Below are 12339 nucleotides of genomic sequence, written 5' to 3'. Positions count from 1 at the left end.
ACGCTTAAAGGCAAAAAGTGTGAGAGACAGAACACTAGTGGATGGTAAGGCTGCGAGTACAGGGGATGTTTTCCATAGAGTTGAGGGAGCTTTTCTATACTTTTCAGTTTAATTTTGACCTCTTTAACACAGAAGGACCACGCACTTGAATATGTGTAGATTTCCTTTTAACATGTAAAGAGTCAGAACGAAGAATTGCCAGATCACATGTGTGGTATCAATGGAGCCTTATTAATATAAGAGTGAAAATCTGAAATATTCTGAAGTTAAGACTTTTTCTATGTTTGCCCAAATGAAGAAACAATTAATTACATTTATGATATTCAACCTCTTAACACCAACATTCAGCAGCGGAAGCCAGCGCTTAGCGTCCAGTGCCGCAAACTTATGGTTTTGGGCACAGGAATTGTACCTACTTGTTCACCTATGTATGAGGCGGTCTGTAAGGCCACGGCCCCACTATCAGTATTTGGTCAGTATTCGGTCAGTATTTTTTCTCAGGAGTGGGAGCCAAAACCAGGCGTGGGTGATAAATGCAGAATTGGTGACTTGTTTCTATTATACCTTTTCTCTGATTGTTCCTCACCTGGTTTTGGCTCCCACTCCTGAGGAAAAATACTGACCGAATACTGACCAAATACTGATAGTGGGGCCGTGGCCTAACTGTGATTGCCAGTCCACAGCAATGACAAGGATTTGGAGAAAATGTTCTGATCTTGCTGTTTCTAACTCTTGTGATGTTGAGATCAATAACGACCACCAATAAATAATGATTACAGCATTACAAAGTATGTGAGCTTTCTTTCCCTCCAGATCGTCAACAACAGCTGATATTTTTAATGGACGGTCTTAGACCTAACAAAGGCCACCATGGCTGTCTGTCACGCAAGGTAAAGGAAAGACTAAGTGCAACACAAAGGGAAGAGAGGGAGGAAGCCCAAACACTAAGGAAAGGGAGGAGTGGAGACCCCTAGGCAGATCTAATATCACCCTGCCTACCCTACCATCCCTATATAGGTCCCACATCTATCGCCGAGCAGGACCCTAAACCCTGGATGTCCCTAGAGCTTGGCCCTAGATAGGAGGGGGAGGGGTGGGCACTGGTCAGGCCCCACTACAAACTAAAAACAAAAAGGTAGACAAACAAAGGGGATAAACTTAGCTTGAGCAGTGTAACATACCTGGCGGCGTCCTTGCATAGTGGTCCATCTCCCACTGTGCAAGAGCGCGCACTTGATTTCCAGTCCAGACTATCACTTTGGCTTCTTTCCATATGTTCTGCTTTGCTCTGCTCTGTCTGCTTAGGGTGACGCCCGCTGAACTTCCTGTTTCTTGTAGCTGCTGCAGACACACCCCTAATGCGTCCTCAGCCTATTGCTGTCTGTCACCTGGCATTTAACCCAGCTCCTCCCTGGAATCCTTGCCTGAGCATCTTGTTCTGTCAGTTGGCGTCTAGTCACTGATGTGCCAGGTCCTGTCTATGTTTCCTGCCTTGCGGTATCAGTTCCCATGTCTGAACTGTGTCCTGTCTGTGTACTCTAGCCAGCTGCCTTTCCTGGAGGCTGTAATTCCAGGCCTGTGTGAACACACTCTTAGCCTGTTCCTTCCGCCCTCTAGGGGCTGCATACCTAGATCTGTTGTCTGTGTCCTTTCCCAGTGTCTGTTCCTGCCCTAACCATCTTCCAGCCTGTTTCCCGTTTCTCTCTACGCCCATATCTTCCCTTTTTCTGCAGTGTCTGAACTCGTACCTAACTCCTGCTCGTTGTCACTGTACTTCCGTTTGTGAGTTTGTGGTCCACTCGCTACTTCACTGCAAGTACCCTGTGGGTATCTGGGTCTGCCTTTCCCTTCCTGTCTGTTCCGTGTGAACAAAGCCCTGTCCCCTCTGCTCTGCCTTGCTCGCCGCTCCGGCGGTTCTTGCCTGCTCTGCCTTTGCTCACCGCTCCAGACGGTCTCGCTCTGCTCTGCCTTTGCTCACCGCTCCAGGCGTTCTCGCTCTGCTCTGACCCTTTGCTCACTGCTCCGGCAGTCTCGCTCTGCTCTGACCCTTTGCTCACTGCTCCGGCAGTCTCGCTCTGCTATGACCCTTTGCTCGCTGCTCCGGCAGTCTTGCTCTGCTCTGACACTTTGCTCGCTGCTCCGGCAGTCTCGCTCTGCTCTGACCCTTTGTTCGCTGCTCCAGGCGGTCTCGTCTTGCTCTGCTCTTGCTCGCCGCTCCGAGCGGCCTCACTCTGCTGTGTTTGTCCACCGCATCTGCAGTTTTGTTCCTGAGTCCCAGTCTATACTGGGTCCTATCCACTCTGTGCTCCAACCTGTCGTACCTGCTAGTACCTCCCTGCCTGCATACCAGTCGTGCTTACCAACATCCACTTGCCTGCATACCGGCCGTACCTGCCTGTACCTCCCTGTTTGCATACCAGTCGTGCTTGCCAGCATCCACCCATCTGCATACCTGCCGTGTCTGCCTGTACCCACCAGTCTGTGTGCCAGCCTAACCTGCCTGTTCCTGTATTCCCTGGTGTGGGTCAACAGCCGTGTCCGGGGTCTGACCTGGAGTAGCACCTGGTCCCTCTGCTCGGTCCCTCCTTGGTGCACTGGCGTCGTATGCCTTCGTGCGACCTTGGCCGGATCGGGTGGATACTTAGTTACGCCCCTCCAGGCATTCACTCTCCGGTACGGTCCAGTGGAATCACTACATATACACGCACACGCCAGTCAGTCCGGGCGTGTGCATTACAAGCAGACACCAGAGGAGAAACGCCAACTGTCCTTCAAGAGCACCAGAGAAGAAGATAGCTGACTTCTAATGTTCCCAGCCTGCACAAAGTTTCATAGAAGTATCACCGGCGATTCCCTGGAGCAAATTGACTGTTTTAACTCCCAGGCAGGGGTGTGTCAATCAGCAGCAGGAGGGAGGTCGCCGCTGGGTCCTAAAGGAATAAGGTTTAAGAAAGCGTTTGTAATGCCAAGCGCAATGACCTTCTACAGCCAGATCCAGAGCGACTGTCTATTAGACCTGACACACCCGTGACACTGTCCTCTATTGCAGAAAATCGAGTTCACGCAGAGGTCAAATCAGTCAAATGATGAACTATAATGTAGCATGTTGGGTTTCCACCATAGTGTTTGCTACAGCACCGTGCACTGTTTCTTCTGGTAAAGATGACGGAATCTGTGATGGTGCCTCCTAACGTAGCCTACAACACATGTACAGCTTCAATCAAAACGTATCCACCCCCATTGCAAATTAGGTTTAGCAGCAAAATTTACAAACTTTCAGTCGTTCGCAAAATAACTATGAAACAAAAACAATGCAAATATCTCAACACAACTAATATAACAAATGATTTCTCCAAATGCAAAGTAAAATTCCACTTTTACTGACTACAGCAGTCTAAGAATAATGAATTCCCTTAAAGACAAGCATCTTTAGTTCTTAGTAGACCACCTCTGGCTGCTATAACCTGCTGTAAATGTGATACATAGCGAGACACGGACCTCTGGCAATGTTCCCCATTCTTCATGAACATTGGTCTTTATTTCACCAATATTCTTGGGTTTGCAAACTTCAGCCACCTTCTTCAAATCCCACAAAATTTTCAATGGAGGTCAGAAGACTTTGATGTCCACTCTAGAATCTTCTATGACTTTCTCTGAAACCAAGCCTGGTGGATTCTCAGGTATGCTTGGGATCATTGTCTTGTTGGAAGATCCAAGGATGCCCAAACTTCAGCTTCTTCACAAAAGTCATGACTTTTTTTTCCTAGGATTTACAATTGGGTCATTTGAGGTGAAACCTCAGTGTCGAATCACCAGATTTTACTGCAGGTGTTCACCAGTTCCTCAGGGGTTTTTGCCACCTGTCTTCCATGTCAATATAGTGTAGCCAGTGTTTCTAAAACTTTGAACTTATAAACTTTTCTTCCAACATTCAATGTATTTGTATATATTTGTATCCTTTTCTTTATTTGTGCAGAGCAATGATCTCTTCTAACTTTTTGGATCACACTCTTGACAATCCAAAAATATTAGTCAACTGGATGCCATTTTCTAGGGAAAATGGAATATGATTCCTCAAGAACGAAGACAAAAGCTGATGTTTGGCTATGCATCATGTTTGTAGCAGGTTATATCAGCTAGAGGGGGTCTCTTCTAAGCCTCCCTTTAAAAATATTAGTGAACTATGTTACATTTCCCATGGAATATGGATTATGATTTTTCAGGAATGCTGCCAGAAGCTGGTGTATGGCTATGTATCATGTTTTCAGGAGGTTATAACAGCTATAGGGGGCTCTACTAAGCCCCCTTATAAAAATATTAATGTGCTGGGTGCTATTTCACATGGAAAATGGACTATGATTCAAGAAAGCTGTCAGAAACTGGTATCTGACTATGTATCCTGTTTGCAGCAGGTTATAACAGCTATAGGAGGCTCTAGAGATAATCTTGGCGGTGAACAATTCTGAGACTGCAGTTGTCCTTAAAAGTGTCATTTTGCGTTGAATTTGAAGAAACCACTTGTTATAATAGTTGTATTCAGCTATTGAAACTTTTTTCATTTTATTGGTTTATTGGAAACCGCCAAAAATGTATTTATTTTCAAATGGGGGGGGGGCTGTTGTTGAATAATTTTCATTACAACTATGTATTAGGGTATGTGCACACGATGCAGAAATGAAGCAGAAAATTTCTGCATCATTTCTGCATCTCCCTGGCAGAAAAAACGCATGCAGATTGTGCATGCGTTTTTCCTGCAGAATACATGCGGATCCACATGCAGATTCACATGCGTTTCCGCATGCAGATTGACAAGCGCTTTCCAGGCGATTTTAGCATCACCTGGAAAGTGCTTGACAACTAGGTCACACTATATAAATCCATGCAAACAGCATGGATTTATATAGTGTGACCCGAGAGAGTGTATATACTTACCTCCGATGGCCCGCGCTGTCCTGCTCACTCCGTTCTCCCGGCTGCCGGCAACTTTGAATTGAAAGACCTGCCGACGTCAGCGTCACGTGACCCGTCACATGACTCTGACGTCACCGCAGGTCCTACAACTCACTGCAAGTGCCGGGAACCAAGCGGGAGCGCTGCGCGGGCCGACAGATGGTAAGAATACATTTATTTTTTATTTTATTCTTCTTTTACAGCTTTTTTAATGGTACCTGGGTGTGGATGAGACTCTCCTCTCCTCCACACCCGGGTACCATCCGCACATTAGAACGCACCAATTACGCAAGTACAAATGCTGTCTTGCAGAATTGGCGCGTTCTAATGCAAGTCAATGGCGGCGAAATCGCCGCGTTTCCGCAAAATTAATTGACATGCTGCGGATTTTTGACCGCAGCGTTAACGCTGCGGAAAAATCCGCATCATGGGCACAGCACATGCGGATTTCAATTGGGGAACATTGCTTCCCTTCTACCATGCGTTTTTCATGCGTTTCCGCGGCGTTTACGCAACTGCAAAAACGCCGCGGAAACGCATGAAATACGCATCGTGTGAACTCAGCCTATGACTGGTTCATGCACCAACATATCAACCTTTATCTCTCCTTTAGATTGTAAGCTCTTATGGGCAAGGTTTTCTTTCCTATTTGGACCATTGTTTTTCCATATTTCATACTACAGTATGTATGTTTTGTCTTTTCGCTGATTGTAAAATGCTGCAGAGCATGTGGGTGCTGTACATACTGTTCTTATCATTACCATTATTATTAGCTCTATTCTAAAAGCTACAATAAAGGACGCATGAGTGTAAAAAAATATATTATATTGTTCTGATAACTTAAAAGCTGCAAGTATAAAAGCCACGTTTTCTCGCTGGGGCTTATTTACACAAAATATTGGCAAATTGCCTGAATAAAAGCAAAGTTATTATGGTAATCCCCTTCATAATCATTGTGACTGATGTGAAAAAAAAAATGCACCCAGGTAAACGGCTAATCCCACATGTGGCGTCCTGTTTTTTTAGCAACCAATTCTATAGCCTGCAAATGTATATCCAACATATAGCGTACACTAAGTTAGCAGGTAGCATGCTATTGAATGCAGCCTTGTGCTAGAGATCTCTCCTGCTATTGACAGTAATTACTACTTATACTATATGATAAGGAGATTGCTTTTTAATGGGGGTTCTTGTATTAAAAAAAAAAATCCTGACTGCTCCTCGGCTGCTAAGCATAGAGATTACTTTGGCACTCAATTGAAAATCATTTTTTTCTTCTATTGTGACTTGACCGATCAATTGAGTGCCGAAGTAATCTCTATGCTTGAGAATTTTTTTCTTCTGAGCACCAATCTCTAATTTTTGGCAGTGAGCAAGCATATTCATTTTTTTTGCTCCGCAGCTGATATCTTGGTCCCATGTCAGGTTTTATTCATATAGCTGAAGTTCAATTCATGGTCACAGCCGTCACCCATGTTGTACATACCGTCAGCATACTGTCATGGAAACCCCTTTCCTGGGAGAGCCAATATGGGATCATGGGGCGTTGGTGCAGCAGGTGGGTGTTGCACACGGGAAAGAGGTAGCAGAGTTCCTGGAAGCCACGGGCAGACGGGAGACATCCTGGAGACCATGGACAGGCCACTGGAATGCTGAAAACCGCAGGCAGGCAGGAGATGTCCAGGAGACTGCAGACAGGCAGCTGGGCAGGTCAAGGTGCTTAGAGAAGCTCAAGAGTCTTAGAAGCACTGAAGTCTTAATACCAAGACACAGGTGTGTGTCTTGTTGAACCTTATGTAGACCCAAGCAGATGATCATGATCACATAGGAGCATGCTGGGTCATCTGCAAAGCCCTACATGGAGCACTAAAGAGTTTAGTGGACTGAGGTGGGGAAAGCAGAGCATGGATCTGCTACAGGTGTGTAGCAGCTTAAACTGCATCTCAATGTCTTCAGCAGTTTTTTTTAACGAAGCCAACACCCTGTCTTATTGCTAAGTGAACAAGACTTATAAAGCTAATACATATACTGTATATATACAGTACACAGTGGGGAAAATAAGTATTTGATACTCTGCCAATTTTGCAAGTTTTCTCACCTACAAAGAATGTAGAGGTCTGTAAATTTTACTGTAGGTACACTTCACCTATGAGAGACAGAATCTAAGAATAAAATCCAGAAAATCACATTGTATGATTTTTACATAATTTGCATTTTATTGCATGAAATAAGTATTTGATACAATAGAAAAACAGAACTTAAAGGGGTTTTCCCACAAACAAAAGTTAATTTTAATCAATAGATCTTGGAATAATAATAACTTCCAGAATTGGATGTGTTTAAATAAAATGTTCCTGTGCTGAGATAATCTTATAAATGTGCTGCGTACTGTGTAATGGCCGTGTCTGACCGTGCAGGAACATGGTCTGATCATACCACATCTCCTGGGCAGTGGAGGAAGCAAAAGACAAACAGACATTACAGCAGGGGATCACAGCTGATTATTCTTGTTAGAATACATTTCCTGTAGTTCTTGACCAAGTTTGCACACACTGCAGCAGGGATTTTGGCCCCCTCCTCCATACAGATCTTGGGGTTGTACTCATCCTACTTCTTCCTCAAAACACGGTGAGTGGAGTTGATACCAAAAACTTCTATTTTGGTCTCATCTGACCACATGACCTTCTCCCATGCCTCCTCTGGATCATCCAGATGGTCCTTGGTAAACTTCAAAAGGGCCTGGACATGTGCTGGCGTGAGCAGGGGGACCTTGTGTGCCCTGCAGGATTTTAATCCATGATGGTGTAGTGTGTTACTAACGGTAATGTTTGAGACTGTGGTCCCAGCTCTCTTCAGGTCATTGACCAGGTCCTTGTGTGTAGTTCTGGGCTGATTCTTGACCTTTCTCAGAATCTTCCTTACCCCAGGAGGCGAGATCTTGCATGGAGCCCCAGACCTAGGAAGATTGACAGTCATCTTGTGTTTCTCCCATTTTCTAATAATTGCGCCAACAGTTGCTTGCCTATTGTCCTGTAGCCTATCCCAGCCTTGTGCAGGTCTAGAATTTTGCCCCTGGTGTCCTTAGACACCTCTTTGGTCATGGCCATGGTAGTGTGCTTTATACAGGTAACGAGTTCAAACAGGTGCAATTAATACAGGTAATGAGTGCAGAGTAGGAGTCATTCTTAAAGAAAAACTAACAAGTCTGTGAGAGCCAGAATTCTTGCTAGTTGGTAGATGATCAAATACTTATTTCATGCAATAAAATGCAAATTAATTATGTAAAAATCATACAATGTGATTTTCTGTTTTTTATCTTTAGATTCTGTCTCAGAATCTTCCTTACCCCACGAGGCGAGATCTTGCATGGAGCCCCAGACCTAGGAAGATTGACAGTCATCTTGTGTTTCTCCCATTTTCTAATAATTGCGCCAACAGTTGGTTGCCTATTGTCCTGTAGCCTATCCCAGCCTTTTGCAGGTCTACAATTTTGTCCCTGGTGTCCTTAGAAGTTGAAGTATACCTATGATAAAAAATATGAACCTCTCCATACTTTGTAGGTGGGAAAACTTGCAAAATCGGCAGTGTATCAAATACTTATTTTCCCCAATGTATATGTAGATAACATGGTGCTTGACTAAATGAGAATACAAATAAAATGTGCATTCGCCATGACGGTATCATCAATTCAGTGATATGAACCCATGGGAGACTAAGGTGGCTCATCATGGTGTAATATTTATAAGTTCTCATCAAACACACACCATAGAACAAGTGTCATTGTCTATATACTTCTCTGACCTGCATAATCCGTATTTGTCAGGGTTCATACAGACAACAGTATTATTGGTCCGAGAGCGATCAGACAAAACATCGGATTGCACTCAGACCAATGTTATTCTATGGGGCCGTGCACATGTCCAATTTTTTCCTAGGACCGATCTGGTCTGAAGAAAAAATCGCAGCATGCATGAATTTGATCTGATATTCAGTTCGCACTCGGCCATGCAAGTCAGTAAGTGAGTTGGAAACATTGGACTCCCATTGTGCATCATCTGAGTGCACTGCGATTTCCATGGACTGACAGAATGGAGAATTTTTTTCTCCATCTTCTCATCATCAGAGATAATCTGATCACACTGTCCTCATACTCAAATCCTTACACTAAGCTCCATCCACTGTTAAAAAAAAGTGGCGTAAGCAACAGAAAAAGTAAAAAGAAACAAAACACAAATTATTGTGTAAGCACCATATTTTGCACGGTTTTTTTACTCCAAAAAGCTGGCACACGGGGAAAGGTAATATTATTGACAAAATGCCCTGCCTTGGTGGCAGTTGATGTACAACTTGCCTGCAGTGCCACCACAGGGTAAATTAAGCATTACAGCAGGACCCTAAACCCTGGATGACCCTAGAGCTTGAGCCTAGATATTGAGGGGGACGCTCGCAGCCCTCACCCTGGGAAGTGGGGTTACTCGGAGCCGGGTCTTCTTGCTGGTGTTAAGGGGATGCAGTCATGGCCTAGGCCCGTTCCGTGCCCAGGGTGGTCACATTAAAAAAAGATGTAATGGGCTTTCAGGGTTGAGTGGTATTTCGACTACGCCACCTGTGGTGTCTGGTGATGGCCACCAGCGCTGCAGCAGTCCTCTGAGGTGGGATGTAGTGGCAGCAGAAGATGGTACTACCCCCACAGGCGGAGCAGGGCCTCAGGGCAGAGACGAGGATGGAGGGAGTTGTAGTGTAGGAGGTCTGGTGCTGCGTAGTGCGGTGCAGTGCAGAAATAAAGAGTCCGGAGGCCATAGGGGTTGACTACCAGGGTTTTTACTCATGTTGGAGAATACAGCTGCAAGGCTTCTCCTTGCTCCTCTACGGAGTTCTGCGGTCACCAGGGACGGGGGTCCGACAACCTCCAAGTAATTCAAGTGTTTAATCAGGACCCCGCACGAGAGTGTTCCTCGACTTCAGACTGAGTCCTCTCCTGTCTGTGTGTGTGTGTAGATAGGCCGGGTCTCCCTCTGAACTTCACTCAGAAAAAGGGTACGGGTGGCAGCTCCTCTCCTCCCGTTACCCGGTGGGATCCTCTGGGCCTGCCGGGCTTCCCTGACCAGGACGTAGAGTAGCAAGATCAGGTTTCGGGGGCCGGTACCCCTCTTGCAGCCGGAATCCCTCTGACTAGATCAGCATAGCGGGGACAGGTGGCGTATACCGCTCCGTCTGCATCCCCCTTGGATCCATTTGCGGTGGAGCTATACTCCTGAGCTCCGGGCCTTCTTGGTCATGGTCCTTGACCGGGCTGAGACGTATATTATCTGCAACCGACCCCTCGACCCAAGGCCAGGGTATGAGGGCCGTGTCTCCATCCTCTGCAGGTCCACACAGGATCCACGCTCAGGGAGGGAGATCACGATCAAAAGACCCAGAACCAAAATGGCTGTGTAATAAATATGAATTTTAAAGTGTCACTAAATGTGAGTCCTCCACCCTCACCCACTAGTTGGTTCCCCTAACTTTTGGTTCCCCAGTCTCCCAATTTCCAGTAGGGACAGCACCTAGTGCCTATTAGCCCCCTCTGGTGGGAGAAGTGTGATGTTGGATGTGATGGAAGGGTCCTGACCATCGCACTGTTCTTACCTCAGAGGAGGAATACTACACCCCATTAAAGAGGTGCAGCATCCCTGTGGCGGTCGAACCCTCAGGGGTGCCACATTAGCGCTGGTCAGGTCCCACTATAAACTAAAGACAATAAGGTAGACAAACAAAGGGGATTAGCTTAACTTGAGCAGACACCAGAGGAGTAACGCCAACTGTCCTCCAAGGGCACCAGAGAAGAAGCTAGACAACTGCAAGTGCTTCAAGCCTGCACAAAGGTACATAGACTTATCACCAGCGATTCCCTGGAGCAAACTGAGTGTTTTTAACTTCCAGGCAAGAGTGTGTCAATGAGCAGCAGGAGGGAGGTCGTCGCTGCATCCTAAAGGCAAAAGGATTAAGAAGGCGTCTGTAATGCCAAACGCAGTGACCTTCTACAACCAGATCCAGAGCGACTGTCTATTACACCTGACACACCCATGACACACAGCATCTTGTCCCATTTATACCAGGCCTTTCACATTTCAGCGACCAAGATCACTTCTGAAGTCAGCGGAGCCAGACTACCCCTTTAAGTGGTGGTGGAAAACTACATTGTGAGAATTGTCATGAAAGAGGCGTGAAGGTAAATGCAAAAAGCAGGACATTTTTGGGGGAGATTTTCATTGATATTGCATTTTCTATACAGGTGGCAGTGAGCATCTGAAGTAGGAAGGTCCACTGCTATGAATGGCTGCAGCGGTTATCAATGTAGAGTAGAGAAACATCTGATGACACATTGGTCGTCACTTAACCCCTGCAGTCAATTACAGCTGGATATGGGGGGGGTGGTGATGACATCACTTTTACAGACAGTGGAGACCTCGCAGCACCTTGTGCCGGATCCATGGCGGTGACAGCACATGAGTACGGTGGATTTTATTTTCATAGCATCCAAACCCTCGGTTAAGATTATATTTAGCTTGGAGAGAATGCTAGCGCTTTTTGGGCTGACAGCTATTCCTATACCCACACGCTCAACCGACTTTCTAATGTGAATGTGCACCTTAGCTTAGACGATTGTCATTAGTGATCTGTATATACAGATACTCTCTGCTTCCTCCCCTGCTCCTTCTGCCTTAGGAAGCCTCTGATGGTGGCTCTGATGTCACCATTCACTATAGCAACATCCCAAACCCGGAAGAGGCTTCTGCATACAGAAATACGGTCTGAGGCTTTACCAAACAAATGATTTCAGCTGTCTGTTACACCACTGCACAGAGGATCAGGCGATCACTGTTGCAGTGTGATCTGGCTGGAGGTAATTCTCTATTGCTGATGCATATCTGCAAGCTAAAAAAATAGAATAATGCATAAAAATAAATAATATTTTGCAATAGTGTCTATTAGGTTTGCCAGGCACAGCAACTAAGGAAGCCGTCTGCTGACCGGCTCAGCCCCCAGATATCTCTTCTGACTCCAAACATGCATCTTTAATCCTGCCACATAAAGTATAACATCTTCTTCATTGAATGTTGAGAAAAACATGTTGTAACAGAGTAACATCATAAAATGAGGCACAGAGCCATCGCGTTTCGAGCAGTGTACCCGCTCTTAATGATGACATACGCAAAAATAGATTTCATGCTTTATCCATGTGGCTGGACTAAAGATGCATTTTTGGGAATGCTACACAGGAGCATGGTCCGTGTCTTGGATTAAGCCCATCTGCGCCCGGTGAGCTGGTTTATTTTTGCTTTTTGGAATCTCTTCTGACTCCCCAGACATACAAACACTCAGATGGGGTCTTATGTGTTTTCA

This window comes from Phyllobates terribilis, unplaced genomic scaffold (genome assembly GCF_046119375.1).
Source record: "Phyllobates terribilis strain yellow unplaced genomic scaffold, ASM4611937v1 Scaffold_12__6_contigs__length_324123572, whole genome shotgun sequence".
Lineage (NCBI taxonomy): Eukaryota > Metazoa > Chordata > Amphibia > Anura > Dendrobatidae > Phyllobates > Phyllobates terribilis.
This window is presented reverse-complemented; position numbering follows the sequence as displayed.